The sequence below is a fragment of the Nilaparvata lugens genome, chromosome 1 (genome assembly GCF_014356525.2).
Source record: "Nilaparvata lugens isolate BPH chromosome 1, ASM1435652v1, whole genome shotgun sequence".
NCBI lineage: Eukaryota > Metazoa > Arthropoda > Insecta > Hemiptera > Delphacidae > Nilaparvata > Nilaparvata lugens.
The window spans coordinates 38,142,402-38,164,781 of NC_052504.1; the positions used below are offsets into that span (position 1 = coordinate 38,142,402).

The following is a 22,380-nucleotide window of genomic DNA, read 5'->3' on the forward strand; positions in this document are numbered from 1 at the left end:
GTTGAGGCCGTCTTGAATTCCAGGCCGTTGTGTCCATTAAGTGAAGATCCGCGCGAACCTCTCGCACTGACACCTGCTCATTTTTTGAACTTGACGCCATTGAAAGCATTCCCTATGAGAGATGTAACTGATATTCCAGTAAATCGTCTCACACGACATGAACTAATTGATCAGTTAGTGCAATCATTCTGGAACAGGTGGAGAGTGGAATATTTACATGAGTTACAAACACGGAAAAAATGGACTAAGTCGTCGCCCCCTCTCACCATTGGTACCGTAGTAATTGTCGACCAGCCTAGCTTACCACCGTTGCAGTGGCCTATTGGTATTGTGGAAGAGGTTTTCCCTGGAGCTGATGGACAAGTGCGAGTTGCACTTGTGCGGTTGAAAAATAGTCGTTTGAAAAGGCCGGTAACAAAATTGTTCCCGTTGCCAACACAATAACTTTTGTTGTATATATTATATTTATTTTTTTGTTTTTCGAGTTAGTCTGAAAATTGCTTTTCAGTCGGGGGGGGGGGGATGTTGAGGCCATTTGAATTGTATTCATTCGCGCATTGACTGCTAGATGGCAGGAGAGCTTCTATAATTTTATAATATCCATTACTCATCAATTATCGTTCGAGGCATTGGATAGTTTGCCAGTCAGTGTGGATTTAGCTTTCGTTCAGCTAAGTACTCGCTCTCGAGGCTTTAAGATTCAGGAAATTCGTCCTGAATCTGCCTAAATATTCGTGTCGTTTAATATTATAGGAAATTCGGCCTATACATTATTATTCGTGTACATAAATATTGTATTTTCGTTCTACGTGAAAAGTTATTCACGTTTCGTATTAGTGAAAAGTGAATGCCAGAACTCCATTTTAGTTTTGTTTTTATCAATAGTCAAGTCATAGTGTTATATATCCAGACAGTAAACTTCATCTTAGAACGGGAAACCAGCAAGGAACCAACTTTAATAGTCACACTTTCGGTTTGCATAATTTCACCTATCTTTTCCTCTCATCTATCCTATCCAACTATCCACCTTTTACCTCAAATATAAGTAGGGAAACAATTCGATTCGCGACATGTTGGATTTGGAATTTGGTGAGTACATTTTCTGATTTTCTATGTTCTTTGTATGTGGTTTTCCTGAATGGATATTTATTATTCAACTCAAAGATTTGATTCGTTTAATACAGTCCACTTCAGAGCATTTGAAACTTATTGTAGCTTGAAATATTTAAATTTAAAGAACCAGTATATACGTAACACTTATTGTCTACCATATCTGTTCCGAACATAAAAATAGTTTAATCAGATAATAAGTGTTACTGTTTCCCAAAATATATTTAACAAGTATTTGTTTAAATGTCAAAAAATTGTAACTTGAACAGCTGATAACCTTCGGTTAAATTTTTAAGTTGGGTTATTAAAAATAAACCTGCAACCGGAAACATAAAACAGTTTTTGAAACAAAAATAATTTTAAAATGTGCAATTTACACTTGGGGACTCCTAGTACATAATTATTTAAAGTTTACTGAGACTGTGTGGTGCGAATGGAGTGGTTGCATCACAGCGGAGACACCGCTGTAAAGGAAATTTAGAGGAAAATTTTATAGAACAAAAATTGAAGAGGAAGATGTTTAAAATATTTTCGTATGGAAAAACGGTTGAATGTCTTGAACGGTTATTAAAATACAAGCGATACAGCATAGTTCGAAAAACATTTTCAGTCATTTAGCTACAAGACGTTTCAATAAAGATTCGATAAAAAACTTCTTTGGAACCATCCAACAACAAGGAGGCAACTGCAACAGTCCAAATTAAATTCAATTTATCGGATCAATTTATCAATTTTTTTCAATTTATCAGATCATTTGAAAAACTAGCATGCTTGAAATATTTTCAATTCAATGAATCAGAGAATTGTGAAAATGACTTCAATGTCCTTCTGACATAAGTATCCATCAACGAAAATATTTCTTCAAATACACCAGATAAAGTTACAGAGAGCCAGATTGAAAAAATAGGAGAAAATTCATAAAAATTGAACCTTTGTAATTCCAAAATAAACTTCCTGAAAAGTTTTATTCAGTCAACATGTTTTTAGAATTGGTGATAAGAATTGGGAATAGAATTCCATTGTTATATACAGGTGGCGCAGGGAAATGAGGAATTTTAATGAGTCAGCTTGCAGCTTATAAGAGTAGGTAGTCTTGTAAATTTGGCATATTTGTTGTGAAAGCATTGCCATTGTGTAATCATGGGTCATTCAACTAGTTTTGGGACTAAAATATCAATAAGAGCATTTTATGAAGGGGTGATAGAGGGCCCAACTGAAACACTGAGAATATTTTTACAGTATCATCAGAATCATATTCTTGTATTTGATTTAGAAATTCAATTTTCGAATTCTACATTTATTTTTTATATTTTCTTCCATTCACCAGTAAAAGTGTATTGAGTATTCATTTGAATGATTTTTATTAAATAAATAGGTCTCATATTTTTTTATTTATTGTAGCTACTTGATAGTTTTATTATATAATATATTTTTTTAATTATATAAAAACTGGTACCTTGTTCCTTTTATTTCAACATTTGATAAAGCCTTGGTTTTTGCCATTTGATAACGGGATGAATACCCGGAACCGGTCATTTCATGAACGAAAATGAAAAGGGTACTTCTAGTTATATGTAATAAATAAATATGATAGTTCTCAAGTATTGCCAGCATAACTTTAATATGAAGATCCTGTAACCTATAATACTACGAAAGAATTTTTAATGTTATTCAAGACCGAAGATCTGCTCTGTGAGGCAAGTGGAAGAGAAAGAAAGAATATTTCTTAAGAGACGTTTCCCATTTTGAGTGTACACACTCCATGGAAAGAGTATCATTACAGAATAATCTCCTGCGATATCACTTCAGCAATTCCTCTACCTCAAATGTACTAGCTTCTTGGAGTTATAAATACATCAGTTTTATGAACAGGTAAGAACAGTCTCTAAGATTAGCATGGAAATTAACAGAAGCACTCATTAATCATAATGGCTCTCAGAAAATGAGTGAGTTTGGCAGTGCAAGTTTCAGTCACACTGTTACAAGTGCTATTTACACTCATGTAAGTCTAGTCTTGGATACTACTGCAATGGCCACTGCCGAGTTCATTGAAACATGCAACAATTTTTCTTATTTATTGACAAATTGCAAAACTCCAGGAGAAGTGACAAGCGAATATGATATACAAAATGATCAATAGAATGAATGAAGTTGATTCGAAAGTTCACAACATAATTGAAGGTACCTATTGTGATCTTTAATAGGGAGGGAGAGAATGTTACTGCCACTATGAAGTGCTTCAAAGGCTTGCAAACAACCATCGCTGTTTTTATAAAATTTTGGGAAAGTTCAATAAGCATTTTCAATCATTAAGCGACAAGAAGGCTACAAGACGTTTCAACCAAGGTTGAAAAGGAAACTTCCTTGGAACCATCTAACAACAAGAAGGCAATTGCAACAGTCCAACTTCAATTCATTTTATTAGATCATTTGAAAAAGTAGCATTTTTGTAGTATTCTCAACACAATGAATCAAAAATTGTGCAAATGACATTGACATCCTTCTGACAAAAATGTCCCAAAACGAAGATATTTGTTCAATACACCTGAAAAAGTTACAGAGAAATCATTGTTTGGAGAAATTTGACTCCAACTTCTCAGGTTACCGGTCATTAGATTTGCCAAAACAAAATGCGCTGCAAAATGTTTGTGGATATTTGCTGGAAAAATTTTTGTTATTCAAGAATGTGAAATATGTAACAAATATTCTACAGGAGGAGCAGATTCTTTCAATTTGACATCTATATACGCACATTTCAAAGCAAAGACGATAGCAAGAGTGGATTTTATGGGAATTTGAAGAGTTCGGACTCCGAATTCATTGAATTTATAGGTGATCTAGAGAGAAGATTCATTTCAAATATTTCAATCCATGCCCTTTATAAAAATGTAGGGATGAAACTACCATATCTTTTGAAAGAAATTCCTTACACTCATCATTGTGTAAACTTTCCAAAGGTGTATCTTTTGAAGCTCTTCATAAGAATACGACTATTTTATTTATTGATTTTCATAAATAATTCATAAACGATTCATGTTGCGTATATATGCTGCCATACGCTAAATAAATAAATGAAATTCATAAATCAAGATTTGAAGGACATAAGGATAATTGACGGAGAAATGGGAAAAAGCCCCAGGTATTAATGATTTCATATTTTCAAGTTTGAAGTTAAGATGAGTTATATGGACGAGTTATATGAATCGCATTACACAAGTGCATATAACCCAAATAGGAAATTTCTGTCAGAAAATTTGAATATTCGTTTGATGTACAACCTATACAAAAGTTATTGTATTGAAAAAAAATTGAACCCAGTCAAGGAGCCAATCTATCGGCGAACATTCAATACCGAGTTCATTCTCCATTTCATGCACCACATAAGGACACTTGTACAGAGTGTGATATCTATAAAAACAAGGTTGACTTCATAGTTGATGAGGAACAGAAAAGAGCACTTGACATGCAACATGAACTTTATTTGAGGAAAGCAGAGAGTGCTAGGAAAAACATGTTGGCTGACACTGAGAGATCAAAATTAGACAATTCTTTCTATTCTTTTACTTTTGATCCTGAAAAGTCCCTAGCATTTCCTAAACTTACATGTCAAGTTGCTTACTACAAGCGGAACTGCTATTTGTACAACCTTGGTTGTCATGAGCTTTCAACAAAGCTTGGTTTTATGTATTGCTGGGATGAGACTGTTGGATCTCGTGGTTCTCAGGAAATTGCTGCTTGTGTTGTAAAACACATACAAACTAGAGCATCTTCAGCCAAGCAGGTTGTTATGTACAGTGACAGCTGTACAGGTCAGAACAGAAAATTCAAATGGCACTGACATTGATGAGATTTATTCAGAGTGCAAGTAGTGGAGAGGTTGAAGTGATTGATCAAAAGTTCATGCAAAGTGGACACTCGTTCCTGCCTAGTGACTGTGATTTTGCCAGTATTGAGAATCACAGTAAAACAAGACAAATTTTCTGCCCCAGAGATTGGTATGAAATCATTGTCCAGGCCAGAAAAAAAATCCATTTCATCTAAGTGTAATGACTGGTGATGACTTTTTGTCAACAAAAAGCTTGGAGAGTAGAGTGACAAGAAGGAAGTGTTCAACAGATGGATTTCCCGTGAACTGGCTCAAGATACAGTGGTTGCAGTATAGGAAGAGTGAGCCTTTCACAGTTTTCTTCAAGGAGACTCTCTCAGAAGACATGCCTTTTTCACAAATTGACATCACACCAACCAAACAACGTGGACGGCGAGTATCTCTTCCCTCAATATCAATGGATAAACTGTACAGTGGAGTGCGTCCTGTGACTGAAGCTAAGAAAAAGGACATGATGGATCTTTTGCCGTACAACCCCCAATCAGTCAAGAATTATTTCTAAACCTCCAAACATCTGAGACCGGAGAAGACATGGGACCTCTACCTGAAGCCATTGACGAACAGCTTTCAGATTCCGATTGAAGTGAAAATTACATAAATAATCATGATAACAATAATATCTTATAATTTTTCTTGAATCTTATTAATTAAATACATACTTCATCATGATTTTCATATTAATAGTTAACAATTAATATCCTGATTGCATATTATGTTTAATGGAAAAGTGGTGTAAGTCCTTTAAACATTTCTAAACTTGATAAAACTATGAAAATTCATTAAAATTGCTTTCAAAATAGCTCTATATTTTAATCCACTCCCTCATTATTGGTTTTTTCAATTGAAAAATGGATAAATGCATTCATTAATTTATGAAAGGGGTCGAACTTTGGACCTTAATATCTCAGAATGCAGCCGATGTGACTTACACCACTTTGCTTTTAACAGGCTCATTTAATATGGGTAGGAGTAAATAGGTGAAAAGTGTTCTGTTTCTAATTGTGAAATCTGAGCAAATGGATATAATTCAATTATGCACAGAAAAGGAAAGAGACCGAATCGACGAGAGTCGTCTTGAGCAACAAAAAGGTTAAAGTTCAGATTCTAGGACTATTATTGATGAAGGCTTTATTTTGTCAAAGACAATTGAAAAAATTAATCTAGTCTCTGTATCAGTCAGAATAGAAACATATTTAAAAATGAGAGTGTTTGATTGAAGAGAGAATGTAGTAATGATGCAATAGGGCAGGAACTCTAGGATTGAGGACGAATTTGAACCATAAATTGGTTAGAATTTTGAAAAATATAATCGATTTTGAAAAATTAAGTAGGCTATGACTGAAGGTCCAAGTAATTTGTAAAATAATGTACCTACATATTCAATCTACATCAATAACTATTTTCTTAACAAAGTTACATATCATCATCTTAACAATTTTTCTTAACATCTTAACAATAATTTTTATCAGAGCATCAATCAATATCTCCAATTTATCTATCCTCTATATCAATTCCTCATCGACAAAGTTGTGGTCTCATGAACTTGAAACTAATTACTAAACATTGAAGCACTTACAGAAGCTCTAGAAGCAGATATTCAATTAATGTCACGTTAGCTCAGGTCAGTTTTCTTCAATGGAAATCCTTCAAGATGATAATCAATCCTTGTATTGCTAGTCTTCATCTCTTCTAAAACAAAAGATAACAAAGCATTTTCATAAGATTATATGCTGGAACAGTGCTGCTTGAAATACGTAAGAAATCGAATTCATTCCTTCTGTATTTTAAATTATGAATGACCCACTGATTAACTAATGAATCCAGACACATGAACTCTGTAGTGGGATTCTACACGATAGTTTAAGGAAAATAATCCAAGTATGTTAAGGACTTTTTTCCATATTGTAAATGTTTTCTCATGTTTAATAAATACCTCTGACATGGGTTACATGACAGAGAAAAAAAATGCGAATGTTTTAGTCTAGAAAGAGAACAAATTATTGCGGTGAAACAAAACAAGTCTTAATCAAAGGAATTCAGTATAAGCATAAATATATACCATACATACAGATATACACAGAGTACCAAGTCATGAATATAAATCACAGTTATAAGATGTTTCAGAATTTAACTGTTAAGATATTAACTGAAGCTATAATATGGCCTTGAAGTCAGCAAGTCATATAATTCTTTCTTCAACTTGAGCCCAGTGCTACATTTATGCAGAGTTCTGATCCTAATCATGACTAATATTTCTGTGAAGTAGAGGGGTGATGGTGAGACAGATCAATCAATCAATAATTTTATACAATTAAACAATATCGAAACTATTATCATTATTAAACGAAAATCCAAATTAAATGCTGTAATTCACCCCGAAGACTTCTGCTACTGCAAATACTGATAACAGGGTAAACAGCTAGATGGAAATTCGATGATCGCTACTATTCAAAAATTTATTATTTGTCAAACCGGGAATCGAACCCAGTACCTCCTAATGCCGGTCAGGAATGCTTACCCTTACGACAAACTGAAAATCTCTGGATAGCAGCGCTCATTTTATACGAAGCCATAGCGGCCAGCCAGTCTACAGATGGAAATGACTAAGATATTGCAATATTATTCAAATGCTAATGGATTAATTATTATTAAATGAAAATCCAAATTAAATGCTGGGTGAATTCCAGCATTATTCCAGCATGTAATTATTTTTTTTTTTATTTTTAAATCATTAGCATTTGATTAATTGCAATATCTCAGTAATTTCCATCTGCAAAATATACACAGAATACAAAAACAATACAATCAAAAATACAAAAAACAGGTTTCATGGTGGGGTGTGCTAAATAGAAAGAATGGAGGAAAAATAACTAGCCAACTATGGTTTCCCATGTAATAGGCTGGTACAGGGATACTAGAATACACGGTGGGGGTCACGCGCAGGTCTCAGCCGCTCGGCTTTGAGGCGTGACGTCACTTGGAGCCCAGACACCACAATGTCATTCGCTATTCATTACGCTAATACGCGTAACCTGTAGCCTTTAATCTCGTTAGACATTTTCAATACTTGGATACAAAAGTATAATTTTGCAGACCGGTACGTTTTTTTATCGGTAAGTACATTTATTAATATTAAAATTGGCGCAACCATGCCATATTCTCACGTTTCATGTAGTCACTAAAGTTTGTTAACTGGACTTGATGTATTTACACTCTCTCTCGCTCTCTCTCTCTCTCTCTCTCTCTCTCTCTCTCTCTCTCTCTCTCTCTCATTAGGGTAGAGAGTTAGTGGGGGGGATATTTTTAATATTCTTTCCGAAGAATGGACAATGATATGTCCAAAGCTCCGCCAATTTATGTACATGCATAACAATATAATTATTATCTATAGTTATTATATTACAAATTGCTTTTTCATATCATATACAGTTCAATAATTATTTTCTTAGTCTATATTATGTAAATTCATCTATAATTTTGCTGTATTGTAAGCTATTGTATATAAGTGTATAAGCCAGTATATATTGTAATCTACATAAATAAAGTACTCAATCAATCAATCTCACTCTGAGAAGATACTCTAGTAAACTCTAATCGGTGCATTTACCAGAGATTGAGGTATCACATTATATTTTAATAAATCTGTGGTTGTGTCCTTTTATACGATAGGATATCTACCACATTATCATCTTCACTACTACACAGAAAGGGAAATCACTTTTCCGTTTTAAATTGAGTCACGGCTCACACACCTTCTTCTTAAACACTGTACATTTCACTGTACATTATTTAACAAAAAAACAAATTTCACTGTACATTTCTTTCACGAAGAAAAACAAATTGAAGACCAACCTCTCTCTTCAGAAGTCATGACCGTACTGATCATTTTGTCCACTCAGTCACATTGTACGGACGAAATTTAAGGAGCATTGGAAAATTCCTTGAATGTATACAGTCGTATCGTGAGAGCTTCAAATTATTGCTTATTCACTCAAGTTTTATAGAGAACTGCTCTTCAGTCGAATCCAAACGATAGAACATCAAAGACTATTACACACTATGGTTTTCCAGAAATTGTTATGTAGACTATTATTTCTGAGAGGAAAAATAATACTCTCTCACTAATGATACTACTATACGTTGAAGTATAAGAGTGTACAATAATTAAGATAACTTTTTATAGATGATATTGGAATAGTATAAGTACCTTTTATAAGTAACTAACTGCCTTTTTATCACATAGTAGGCAATAATCCTATGAACCTATTATTAAACATGCTATTAGCAGTTTAGACGATGTTTGAATGTCATATATATATATATATATATATATATATATATATATATATATATATATATGATTTGTGATATAGTTTCCTGATCATCTCCAACAGCCAAAGAGAGGTTATTAAATTATAATAATGGTAAGTTTGAATTATTTTCAAACTTTTATGACCCAAAACGCTTGTGCTAAGTGTGCAAAAGTGTTGAGTGAATAAGTAGGTTTATGCTGGATGTTGGGTGATAACATTATGAATGGTTTGAAATTACAGTTTCTATGTTCTTTCTTCCTTTGCGTATTAATCAATTGTGAACTGGTTAATACAAATGATATGCATATGCAAAATGTTCTGTCTTCCTTAATCCTCAGTTTATTAACCAATTGTGAACTGAATAATGCGACTGATATGCATATGCATATGTGTCTGCAACATGCAACGGAATAGCGAAAGTGTACGGGCTATGGGCGGCTGGCCGGGAGGATGGCAGTAGCGGCTCGTGATCTTTTAGCTTGGGAGTTCAACCTCATGATCTATTGGGGGGAAAGGTCAAGAGGATATAGAGTATTGAGCATAATCAAGTGTAAAGGTAATCAATAATGATTTTAAGGAATTACCTCCCAAAGATTAAGCATATTTTCTACAGATATAGATTTTTTGTCCTGTTCATATTTTTCTTGTTTAATTTTTACTTTGGGAGTTAATCTACCATCATGTTTTATTTTACACCTATCCTCAATATTAATAATGTTTGTCTTTAACAAATACTGAACCTTATTCATATCTCTTCATCAAAATGCTGTTACGGTACCTAATACAATAAATTATATTCACACTCTCACTAAAACAAAATGGACATACTATAAATACTCACGAATACACGAACCACACTAGAAATTACTAGTCTATATTCTTCAAAATGCAAAAACAAATTGAAGACCAACCTCTCTCTTCAGAAGTCATGACCGTACTGATCATTTTGTCACTCAGTCACATTGTACGGACGAAATTTAAGGAGCATTGGAAAATTCCTTGAATGTATACAGTCGTATCGTGAGAGCTTCAAATTATTGCTTATTCACTCAAGTTTTATAGAGAACTGCTCTTCAGTCGAATCCAAACGTTAGAACATCAAAGACTATTAAACACTCTGGTTTTCCCAGAAATTGTTATGTAGACTATTATTTCTGAGAGGAAAAATAATACTCTCTCACTAATGATACTACTATACGTTGAAGTATAAGAGTGTACAATAATTAAGATAACTTTTTATAGATGATATTGGAATAGTATAAGTACCTTTTATAAGTAACTAACTGCCTTTTTATCACATAGTAGGCTATAATCCTATGAACCTATTATTAAACATGCTATTAGCAGTTTAGACGATGTTTGAATGTCATATATATATATATATATATATATATATGATTTGTGATATAGTTTCCTGATCATCTCCAACAGCCAAAGAGAGGTTATTAAATTATAATAATGGTAAGTTTGAATTATTTTCAAACTTTTATGACCCAAAACGCTTGTGCTAAGTGTGCAAAAGTGTTGAGTGAATAAGTAGGTTTATGCTGGATGTTGGGTGATAAGATTATGAATGGTTTGAAATTACAGTTTCTATGTTCTTTCTTCCTTTGCGTATTAATCAATTGTGAACTGGTTAATACAAATGATATGCATATGCAAAATGTTCTGTCTTCCTTAATCCTTAGTTTATTAACCAATTGTGAACTGAATAATGCGACTGATATGCATATGCAAAATGTTCTGTCTTCCTTAATCCTTAGTTTATTAACCAATTGTGAACTGAATAATGCGACTGATATGCATATGCATATGTGTCTGCAGCATGCAACGGAATAGCGAAAGTGTACGGGCTATGGGCGGCTGGCCGGGAGGATGGCAGTAGCGGCTCGTGATCTTTTAGCTTGGGGGTTCAACCTCATGATCTATTGGGGAGAAAGGTCAAGAGGATATAGAGTATTGAGCATAATCAAGTGTAAAGGTAATCAATAATGATTTTAAGGAATTACCTCCCAAAGATTAAGCATATTTTCTACAGATATAGATTTTTTGTCCTGTTCATATTTTTCTTGTTTAATTTTTACTTTGGGAGTTAATCTACCATAATGTTTTATTTTACACCTATCCTCAATATTAATAATGTTTGTCTTTAACAAATACTGAACCTTATTCATATCTCTTCATCAAAATGCTGTTACGGTACCTAATACAATAAATTATATTCACACTCTCACTAAAACAAAATGGACATACTATAAATACTCACGAATACACGAACCACACTAGAAATTACTAGTCTATATTCTTCAAAATGCAAAAAAAAATTATATAACAAAGAATGCAGTGAAATCTATCACAACTGTATACAGTGTATACCCGAAACCGTACCGTATAACCTCAAAACTGTCACGCTTTCTACTTCTTGTTTACCGCTTTTTTACTGTCACCAAATTTGAATTGATTGGTTATGTTCAAGATGGTGCTGCTACTGAATCCGTATCACGAATACTCACGATTCATTCCGAGGTTAACCGAATGCTTCACTTGCCTCGGCTAGGTTCGGCTACTCTCGGATGACCTCGTGGAAACGTGGTTCAGACAGGATTGTGAACCAAATCCGTGCTAGTAAACCGATTCCCCTCCTCTGTTCCACTACCTCACCCAGCCCTGTTTTTGGGTTCACATCGGGGAATGAACACTGCTTTCCACCACCACCCGTCTCGTCATACCTTTCGGTGCTGTTTCAAGCAAGCCACTCCGGCACCGGCCGCAAAACATCGACGTTAAGTTTACATAGATGAAAAATTTTGTGATGTAATTTCATGAGTATAAAATAAAAATATAATTATTTGAGTAGAATTCATCATTCTATAGGAGTTGGTTCAATTCTGGGGGTTCAGTGACCATTGAACACATAGGACGAGCCGCCACTGCAGGATGGGTTCCAACCGACGTCACTGGCGCGACAGTCTACTGCGCATCCTACTCGTGACCCCTACCGTGTATTCTAGTACCCGTGGGCTGGTAAGAAATGAAGGGTATCGAGGAGCGAAAAATTGATGAATGGGAGAGAAAGATAGAAAAAAGAGAACAAAAGATAAGCAAAAATTTTGAGCGAGTCATCTTCTCGTGAGATCACATGACGGACATGTATGGCATGCAACCATTCCTTGCTCAGGCTGTTGTCAGCACTAATCATACGAGTATTATGTGATTTAGGCTTTATTTTTATTTTCGTAATTTTCCATTACCACAGGCAGGTCATTATACAGAGTGAGTCATATGTATGGGAACCCTTCAATAAGATGGAGACTGTTGTAGATATAATACTGTATTTTAAAATATAATACTTTCAGGATATGTTCTTTCTTCCTTTGCGTATTAATCAATTGTGAACTGGTTAATACAAATGATATGCATATGCAAGATGTTCTGTCTTCCTTAATCCTTAGTTTATTAACCAATTGTGAACTGAATAATGCGACTGATATGCATATGCATATGTGTCTGCAGCATGCAACGGAATAGCGAAAGTGTACGGGCTATGGGCGGCTGGCCGGGAGGATGGCAGTAGCGGCTCGTGATCTTTTAGCTTGGGAGTTCAACCTCATGATCTATTGGGGGGAAAGGTCAAGAGGATATAGAGTATTGAGCATAATCAAGTGTAAAGGTAATCAATAATGATTTTAAGGAATTACCTCCCAAAGATTAAGCATATTTTCTACAGATATAGATTTTTGTCCTGTTCATATTTTTCTTGTTTAATTTTTACTTTGGGAGTTAATCTACCATCATGTTTTATTTTACACCTATCCTCAATATTAATAATGTTTGTCTTTAACAAATACTGAACCTTATTCATATCTCTTCATCAAAATGCTGTTACGGTACCTAATACAATAAATTATATTCACACTCTCACTAAAACAAAATGGACATACTATAAATACTCACGAATACACGAACCACACTAGAAATTACTAGTCTATATTCTTCAACATGCAAAAAAAATTATATAACAAAGAATGCAGTGAAATCTATCACAACTGTATACAGTGTATACCCGAAACCGTACCGTATAACCTCAAAACTGTCACGCTTTCTACTTCTTGTTTACCGCTTTTTTACTGTCACCAAATTTGAATTGATTGGTTATGTTCAAGATGGTGCTGCTACTGAATCCGTATCACGAATACTCACGATTCATTCCGAGGTTAACCGAATGCTTCACTTGCCTCGGCTAGGTTCGGCTACTCTCGGATGACCTCGTGGAAACGTGGTTCAGACAGGATTGTGAACCAAATCCGTGCTAGTAAACCGATTCCCCTCCTCTGTTCCACTACCTCACCCAGCCCTGTTTTTGGGTTCACATCGGGGAATGAACACTGCTTTCCACCACCACCCGTCTCGTCATACCTTTCGGTGCTGTTTCAAGCAAGCCACTCCGGCACCGGCCGCAAAACATCGACGTTAAGTTTACATAGATGAAAAATTTTGTGATGTAATTTCATGAGTATAAAATAAAAATATAATTATATGAGTAGAATTCATCATTCTATAGGAGTTGGTTCAATTCTGGGGGTTCAGTGACCATTGAACACATAGGACGAGCCGCCACTGCAGGATGGGTTCCAACCGACGTCACTGGCGCGACAGTCTACTGCGCATCCTACTCGTGACCCCTACCGTGTATTCTAGTACCCGTGGGCTGGTAAGAAATGAAGGGTATCGAGGAGCGAAAAATTGATGAATGGGAGAGAAAGATAGAAAAAAGAGAACAAAAGATAAGCAAAAATTTTGAGCGAGTCATCTTCTCGTGAGATCACATGACGGACATGTATGGCATGCAACCATTCCTTGCTCAGGCTGTTGTCAGCACTAATCATACGAGTATTATGTGATTTAGGCTTTATTTTTATTTTCGTAATTTTCCATTACCACAGGCAGGTCATTATACAGAGTGAGTCATATGTATGGGAACCCTTCAATAAGATGGAGACTGTTGTAAATATAATACTGTATTTTAAAATATAATACTTTCAGGATAAGTTATTTGTCAGATACTCTACCTTTTGACGTACAATTGAATTTCAAATCCTCATAAGGGGGTGACTTAGGGGTTGTAACTTGAATATTTTAAATGTAAACACCTATTGTGTGGTACATCATTTAAAAGCCCTTTTTAAAACAAGAAAGATGATATCAATAGAAAATAATGTTCTATGATACTTGTATCCAAAATGGCGGCTGATTGCAGTTTTAGTTTTTCAAGGAAATAAGGGGTTGTAACTCAAATATTTTATTGTTAACACCCATTGTGTGGTACATCATTTTTAAGGTCTTTCTAAAACAAGATAGATGATATCAATAAAAATGTTCTATGATACTTTTATCCAAAATAGCGGCTGATTGAAGTTTTAGTTTTCAAAGAAATAATTTATAAAGTTCAATCAACCGCCATTTTGAATAAATGATGTATTATAGAACATTTTTATTCATGTCATTTTTCTCGTTTTGAAAAGGCATTGAAAATTATGTATCACACGATGGGTGTTAACATTTAAAATATTTGAGTTACAACCCCTTATTTCCTTAAAAACGTAAACTTCAATCAGCCGCCATTGTAGATCTTTTTTTGTTTTAAGAAGGGCTTTTAAATTATGTACCACACAATGGGTGTTTACATTCAGAATATTCGAGTTTCAACCCCTAAGTCACGCCCTTATGAGGAGTTGAAATAAAGTTGTAGTCAAAAGGTAGAGTATTAGACCAATAACTTATCCTTAAAGTTACAGCATTATATCTACAACAGTCTCCAACTTATTGAAGGGTTCCCATACACATATGGCTCATCCTGTATAGTCTGAGCGATTAAACCTGGGGCATGAAACAGTCAAGGAAAAACAATGCAACTGCGAGACCCTTTGGCAGATAGATTTAGCACATTTCTATTCCTTGTGCAATGGACCGTTAGCTCCCATCCGTTCATATTTAGTAACTTTATTCCACACTTAAAATATCACTTTTTTCATTTCCGTGGTCTGTAGAGGTTCATCAACGTTTTAATTTCCAACTATAAGACAGTCTTCACTCTAGGTGCTTTTAGTGTTATTTCAGCTCTTAATGCAACATGGAGTTCCTGCAAAGTTTATTAATATACGACAAATATCTAAACCGTGAAGACATATTATACAGAGTGTCCTACCAAAGTTGTAACAGCCGTTGACCATAGATTCTACTCGACATTTCTGACAAAAAATGTTCAGTAAACTTTTTTTCTATCGATCTTAGTTTTCGAGATATATAGATTTTTCGATATTTTCAGAATATGCCTACTTCCGGTCATTAAATGCTCAATAACTCGAAAACTACTGGTCAATTTCAATTTCAAGGGTGTTGTTGGAAAGAGAAAAACATTTCAAACAGGATTAATGTAATTTTATTTGTTGTTAGATATTTTGTAGTTTTTTATTAGGGCTTAAACTTGGAAAAATGCTATTCTTCAAATTTAAAGTCAAATTTCAAACCGTTTTTTCTCGATTTTTCTCCGGGTAATTATAGTGGTTTCTATAATTCAAAAACTTCTCCATTTCATAAGCTTTCGAATGAATATAAATTCGAAAAGGTAAGTTCCATGATAAAGTGTTCAAAACTGCTAATATTTGGGATGAACGCCTTCAAAATGAGGAAATTCACAAACAGCATGATTCAAGTGATGATCCTAAGGGTTGTAGTACATTGAATCCGATGTAAACCGACGTGTGGGGGATTAGCCCAACGACGTCTTCTTTGGAGCACTTCTTCGTCTGACGCCTATCCTTCGACCTGTCCTGCTTGGGTGGCCCTACTGGTAGTTACACTACCGCCGGTATAGCTCTCCGGGTCACGGGAGTACACAAGCCCCTCCACCACGATCAGGTGTTGTGCTCCCCAGGAGGTGCTTGACCAGGTGTCGAAATATGAGTATTTGGGTGCGTGGTTCTCTGAGGATGGTAAAATAGATGTTGAGGTGCTGAACAGGGTAAGGAAAGGTTCACTGGCTTACTATTCCGTCAAAGACTGTATATTTGGTAAGAAAGAGATCAGTAAGAGGATAAAGAACCAGGTATACAGATCAATAATTGAGCCAATCTTACTGTACGGGAGTGAAAGCTAGCCCATGAGATCATGCCATGAAAATAAAATAAGAACGGTGGAAATGAAATGTCATAGAAAAACATTGGAGAAGACAAAAAGGGATAGAATACGAAACACCAGAATAAGAGAGGAAGTTGGCATGAGAGATGTAAGTGAGAGGATTGAAATGAGGCAGCTTAAATGGACATATACAGCGGATGGATGACAGTAGAAAAGCGGAACAGTTTGTGAATGTGAGAGTGCAGGGAAGGAGAACTGTAGGACGACCGAGGTACTCATATGAGGACAGAATTGAGGAGATTGGAAGGAGAAGAGGGAAGACTGTTCCGGAGATGAGAAGAATGGCGATGGACAGACGGGTATGGAAGAACTGGGTCGAGGCTACTCCAACGCTGTAAAGGCATAGTGGGGAGAGACAGAGAAGAAGAAGATCCTAAGGGTGAAATCACCTGATTTCTCTCTGACAATATTAACAAGTTTTAATCAACATTTTAACATTCTACAATGATATGCCTTTTCAATAACTTGCATTATTTCCTGTACCATAGATCCTGAATAAAATATCAATAAGTGTATGTTTCAGATTATTTTCAGTCTAGTTTTCAGAGTGCTTTCCAGTTGATTGGCATGTAATGTATCAACTTTGGCTAGTAGAGAAGTGTTCGCGTTCATTATCATGCAATTTACATTTTTTGAGTACTTGAACATGTTATTGGAGTATGGAGAGTGTGGATGCAATTCAAGAGAGGCAGAGAGAGTATACAGGAGACGTTTTCCTGACCGATTAACTTCAAGACCTATAGTGTGTCCTTGTTTTTCTAGAGTCTTGAAATCTTTTTGAGAATCTTATTCTAAAATATTTCGAGCAGAATCCTCGATCCAGCATCCGGCGGGCAGCTGGGATGTTGGATGTTTCAAGAATGATAGAATGACTTTCGACCATTCCATGATACCCCAGTTCAAGAGTTGAATGAACCTGATACTGTTTCAAGGATGCAGTTTTGCTGTTGGATCTTAGCACAAGATTGTGTTTCAAACATTATATGGACAGATCACGAATAAAAGTACGTTCACAAGAACTGATGCTGTAAATTTCCACAATTCACATACATGGACCTTTCATTTCCCTTGCAAGAATAAATAGTGGAGTTTTTATGGACTTTCCGGTCAATGAGCTTCACGAATTGATGGAAGACGTGCCTCTCAATTTGAGGCAGAATATGTGGCTCTAGTTGGATGGCTGCCTCCCTCATTATGCTAGAGACGTCCGTGGGTGGCTTGATAACATTTATACTGGGCGGTGGATTGGTCGAGGTGGACCCGTAAGTTTGGCCACCACGCTCACCTGATCTTACTCCAATAGACTTCTACTTTTGGGTGGTTGTGAAAAGTAAAGTTTACAGAGAACCTGTAAAGACCAGGGAGGAACTGATTCTCAGAATTCGATTGACGTTTAAAGTAATGAAGACACGTCCCAACGAAGTGACACGGGCAACTCGAAGCTTGATGAACGGCAGCAGAAGTTGCATTAACAGAAATTGAGGCTATTTTGAATTCCTGTAAGCAGTGAGCATGATATGTAACTTGATTACCATCTGAATGATTGCAATAAGTTTTTTCTATTTCTGTCATTCATCTACTTTGAATTATTATTTTATGAATAAATTTTGTTGGATCTTGTATAATTAATTGTATAATAAATATTTTGTATAGGATTTATGCTATATACTACAGAAAATAATGCAATAATCAGGTGATTTCACCCCTAGGATCATCTCTTGATGCATGCTGTTTGTGAATTTCCTCATTTTGAAGGCGTTCATCCCCAGATATTAGCAGTTTTGAACACTTTATCATGGAACTTACCTTTTCGAATTTATGAAAGCTTATGAAATGGAGAAGTTTTTGAAATATTGAAACCACTATAATTACCCGGAGAAAAATCGAGAAAGATCTGTTTGAAATTTGACTTTAAATTTGAAGAATAGCATTTTTTCAAGTTTAAGCCCTAATAAATAAATCTACAAAATATCTAACAACAAATAAAATTACATTAATCTTGTTTGAAATGTTTTTCTCTTTCCAACAATACCCTTGAAATTGGAATTCGACCAGTAGTTTTCGAGTTATTGATTAATCAGTAGTTTTCGAGTTAATGACCGGAAGTAGGCATATTCTGAAAATATCGAAAAATCGACATATCTCGAAAACTAAGGTCGATAGGAAAAAAGTTTACTGAACATTTTTTGTCAGAAATGTTGTGTAGAATCTATGGTCAACGGCTGTTACGACCTTGGTGGGACACCCTGTATAAGTTTTTATTAATGTACAATCTAATTGCGAAGCAAAGGTACATGCCCGTCGTGTGGTAATAACTAGACCCTGCAATCAATAATGGTGAGTTGTCAGTTGAGAATGAAGTTGAAGAGAATTGTAATAAACAATGTGAGATCAGTTCCATTTTGCTACCAGAGCCTTGGAATTTAGAGTAGGTATTGAGAATGATAATTCTTATGTCACTACATCTATTTAAAGATGATCTATTGTGAGTATTGACATGGGTTCAAATATATTGTTTTTCATTCTACCGGCGTTGAGAAGTGCTATTGTTCTCCTTTAACCGTCCCATGCCTCCATTGAGATAGGTTTTACCCGTCTGAGCCCTAGTATTATATAAAGCATGAGAGTAGTTTAATATTAAAACACCAACCAGACGATTAAATTTGTAGACATTAAGTTTCCAATGCAATATTCTAATCAACATGAATCCAGATTCAAATCTTTGTACTCTCTTTACTCATTCTATTATAAATTTATTATTATCACTGGATAGAAAAGCAATTGAAATTGATGATTACCTATGCTTTCCGGAACGAATGATCTGATGGATATTCCAACTCGAATATTCGTCTTCTGACGAAGACTCCAGTACTCTGAACACACCAGCACACAGCACTCTTGTCAAAGATTATGTGCTGGTACTCCGAATCTAGGTGAAGTGAGGAGGAAGCCACACCGACTCGTCCATTTCATTAGTCCCTGGAACATGATTAGCAATTTGAATAAACTGCACAATAAATAAAAACAAAATGACTGCAATAAATTATGAATATTTCTGTATATTTTGCTTGTAATGAATAGAATTTAAATTTGAGACAATTTATTGAATATATTCATGGGTGGTATTCATTTCGAGCTAGCAGGTAACCCATGCTCCGCAAGGGGTCTAATTAAAAAGTAGACAAATTAATAACTTGACCTACTGAGATCTTGAAGAATTTAAAGTAGGCCTGTACCCATCCTCTGTGAATTGAATACCTATATGCTAAATTTCAAGTTAATCAGTCCAGTAGTTTAGACATGATGATGCGTCATTCATGAATTTCCTATCCCGAATGTCAATAACTAGTAGTTCTGTGAACAGTAGACCTCACGCTCAGTAAGTTACATTGACCTGTTGTTATATTTTCTCGAAAAATAATAAATAATTTATCAATTTAAAATGTCTAGAAAAAATCCTAAATAACATAGAGCTTTCGGTCCTATCTCACATCGCTCGGTCAATTATTTACCAAGTTTTATTAAAATGAGTGAAAATGGGAATATATATCTAATCTAAAAAAAAACTGTAGCCAAAATTATCCTCTAGAGTATTCTCTACACTGTCAACGAAAAAAAAGAGAAAAAGTACTGTTTGCAGCGGAAAACAAGTTTTTTCCACCATATGCCAAACCCAATAATTAGAAAACCGTGTAACTCGTAGCTCCTTGAAAGTACAGACTTGGAAATTTTATTAATCTCTTCGTAATGATGTGAAGAAGAATATCCATGATGGCAGTCTCAAAAATGTTTGTCATCATAAAAAACAAGATGGCGGCAAAAATATGTCGATTTTCAGGAAATCGTCTGTAATTCTATAAAAATGTCGAGGATATAGTTTCAATTCAGCCATCTGGAGGCTTCAAAATGATCAAACTATAATATCCGAAGGATTTATCTCATACCAACAACTTACTATGGTAAAATAGCTTTAACTCTTAAAATGTTATTTTTTGGAACAAAATTTTACTTTTCACCCTGTAAAATGTCTTTACAATTAACAAACACTCATATTGTTGGCACAGTGTTGTAGAATATTTCTGAAGCTTCATTCAAGTTGTTGTTTCAAGTTTCATTAATTTACCAATCATTTCTTTGAAAACTGAAACTTCAATCAGCCGCCATTTTGGATAAAAGTATCATAGAACATTTTTATTGATGTCATCTTTCTTGTTTTGAAAAGGACTTCAAAATGATGTACCACAAAAGGTTTACATTTGAAATATTTGAGTTTCAAGCCCTCATTTCTTTAAAAACTAAAACTTCAATCAGCCGCCATTTTGGATACAGATATCATAGAACATTATTTTCTATTGATGCCATCTTTCTTGTTTTTAAAAGTCCTTTGAAATGATGTACCACACAATGTGTGTTTACATTTAAAATATTCGAGTTTCAACCCCTAAGTCACCCCCTTATGAGGGGTTGAATGAAATTCATTTGTACATTAAAAGGTAGAATATTCGACCAATAACTTATTCTGAAAGTTACAATATTATATCTACAGCAGTCTCCAACTAATTGAAGGGTTCCCATACATATGACTCACTCTGTATGTGAATAACTGCTATTTTCCAAAAAAAGTCTTAGCCAAGCATGAGTAACATTTGAAAGATGGAAAAAGCAATAGTGTAATTGAATCACTCGTTTTATAAAAATAAAATATTTTTACCAAATCTGTACATGTACCTTCTTAACAGTACTTCATTGCAGTAGCAAAGCATGCTAGTAATTATACATTGAGATTGTTGATTCTGTAAATGCAGGATGTACAGGGAGATGAGAAATTTTGAAAAATTATGTCATTTTAACGAAAAATTCATAGAACTATTCAATTACTAATGCCAATACATGTATTTATCATGCCATTCATTCATTTAAAGATTGCTGAATGAAATTGAAAGATGTGGTCACATTCAGCATTCACAACCTGTTGGGCCCCGCACACACACATTGATTTTTGTTCGTATTGTATTTTGCCGTCCTTATCAATTCTATTACATTAAACAGATGATTTCAAACAGATGATGTTTTTCAGGTTCCGTTTAATCTGATAGAATTCATAAGGACGGCAAAATAGCATACGAACAAAAATCGATGTATGTGTGCGTGCGGGGCTCTAGTGTAGACACACACACACACACACACCACACACACACACACACACCACACAAACACTTACACACACTCATGATCATTTGCCGTCCTCGTGAAATCCTATCAGATTGAACAAACTTGACAAAAAATATGATGTGATCATGTATTTGTCAAGTGTAAGGACGGCAAAAAATCGTAAGTCCAAAAATCGATTCTTGTGCAACTAGCATTATATCATGGATGCAAAGAAACAAAACTGATGTAATTTCAGTGAATAAATTCATAGAACTTAAAAATTACTAAAGAAATGACATTCATTCATCATGCCTTCCAAGTTTCTTAAAATTAAAAAGTTTCTAAAATTTCTAAGTTTCTTGAATTTGAAATTACAATGGTTTTATCATTATCAATTTTTCCCTAATTTCTTCAAATCTTAATTATTAATTTCAATAAATAATGAAGTCGCATTCTTATGAAGAGCTTATGAAGATACCTCTTTGGAAAGTTTACACAAGGATGAGTGCAAGGAACTTCTTTCAAGAGATATAGTAGTTTCATCCCTACATTTTTTGAAGGGCAAAGATTGAAATATTCAAAATGAATTTTTTCTCTAGATCACTTACAAATTTAATGAATTCAGAGTCTGCACTCTTCATATTCCCATAAAATCCACTCTTGCTATCGTCTTCACTTTGAAATGTGCGTATATAGATGTCGAATTGGAAGTATCTGCTCCTC

General features: G+C 34.7%; 1 long non-coding RNA gene across 6 annotated transcripts in view; it reads right to left on the minus strand.

The window, feature by feature from the left end:
* Positions 1–3,511: 3,511 nt before the first annotated feature.
* The window catches only part of LOC120349853, a 33,434-nt gene continuing 14,565 nt past the window's right edge, over positions 3,512–22,380 (minus strand). For 3 of the 6 annotated variants that reach the window (XR_005570463.1, XR_005570464.1, XR_005570467.1), the window contains 3 exons: positions 22,266–22,380; positions 19,305–19,485; positions 3,512–6,685 (listed from right to left, as the gene is read on the minus strand). This is a non-coding gene — a long non-coding RNA (uncharacterized LOC120349853). The remainder of the gene's footprint in view (positions 6,686–19,304; positions 19,486–22,265) is intronic. The other 3 variants (XR_005570465.1, XR_005570468.1, XR_005570466.1) reach the window with 1 other exon arrangement.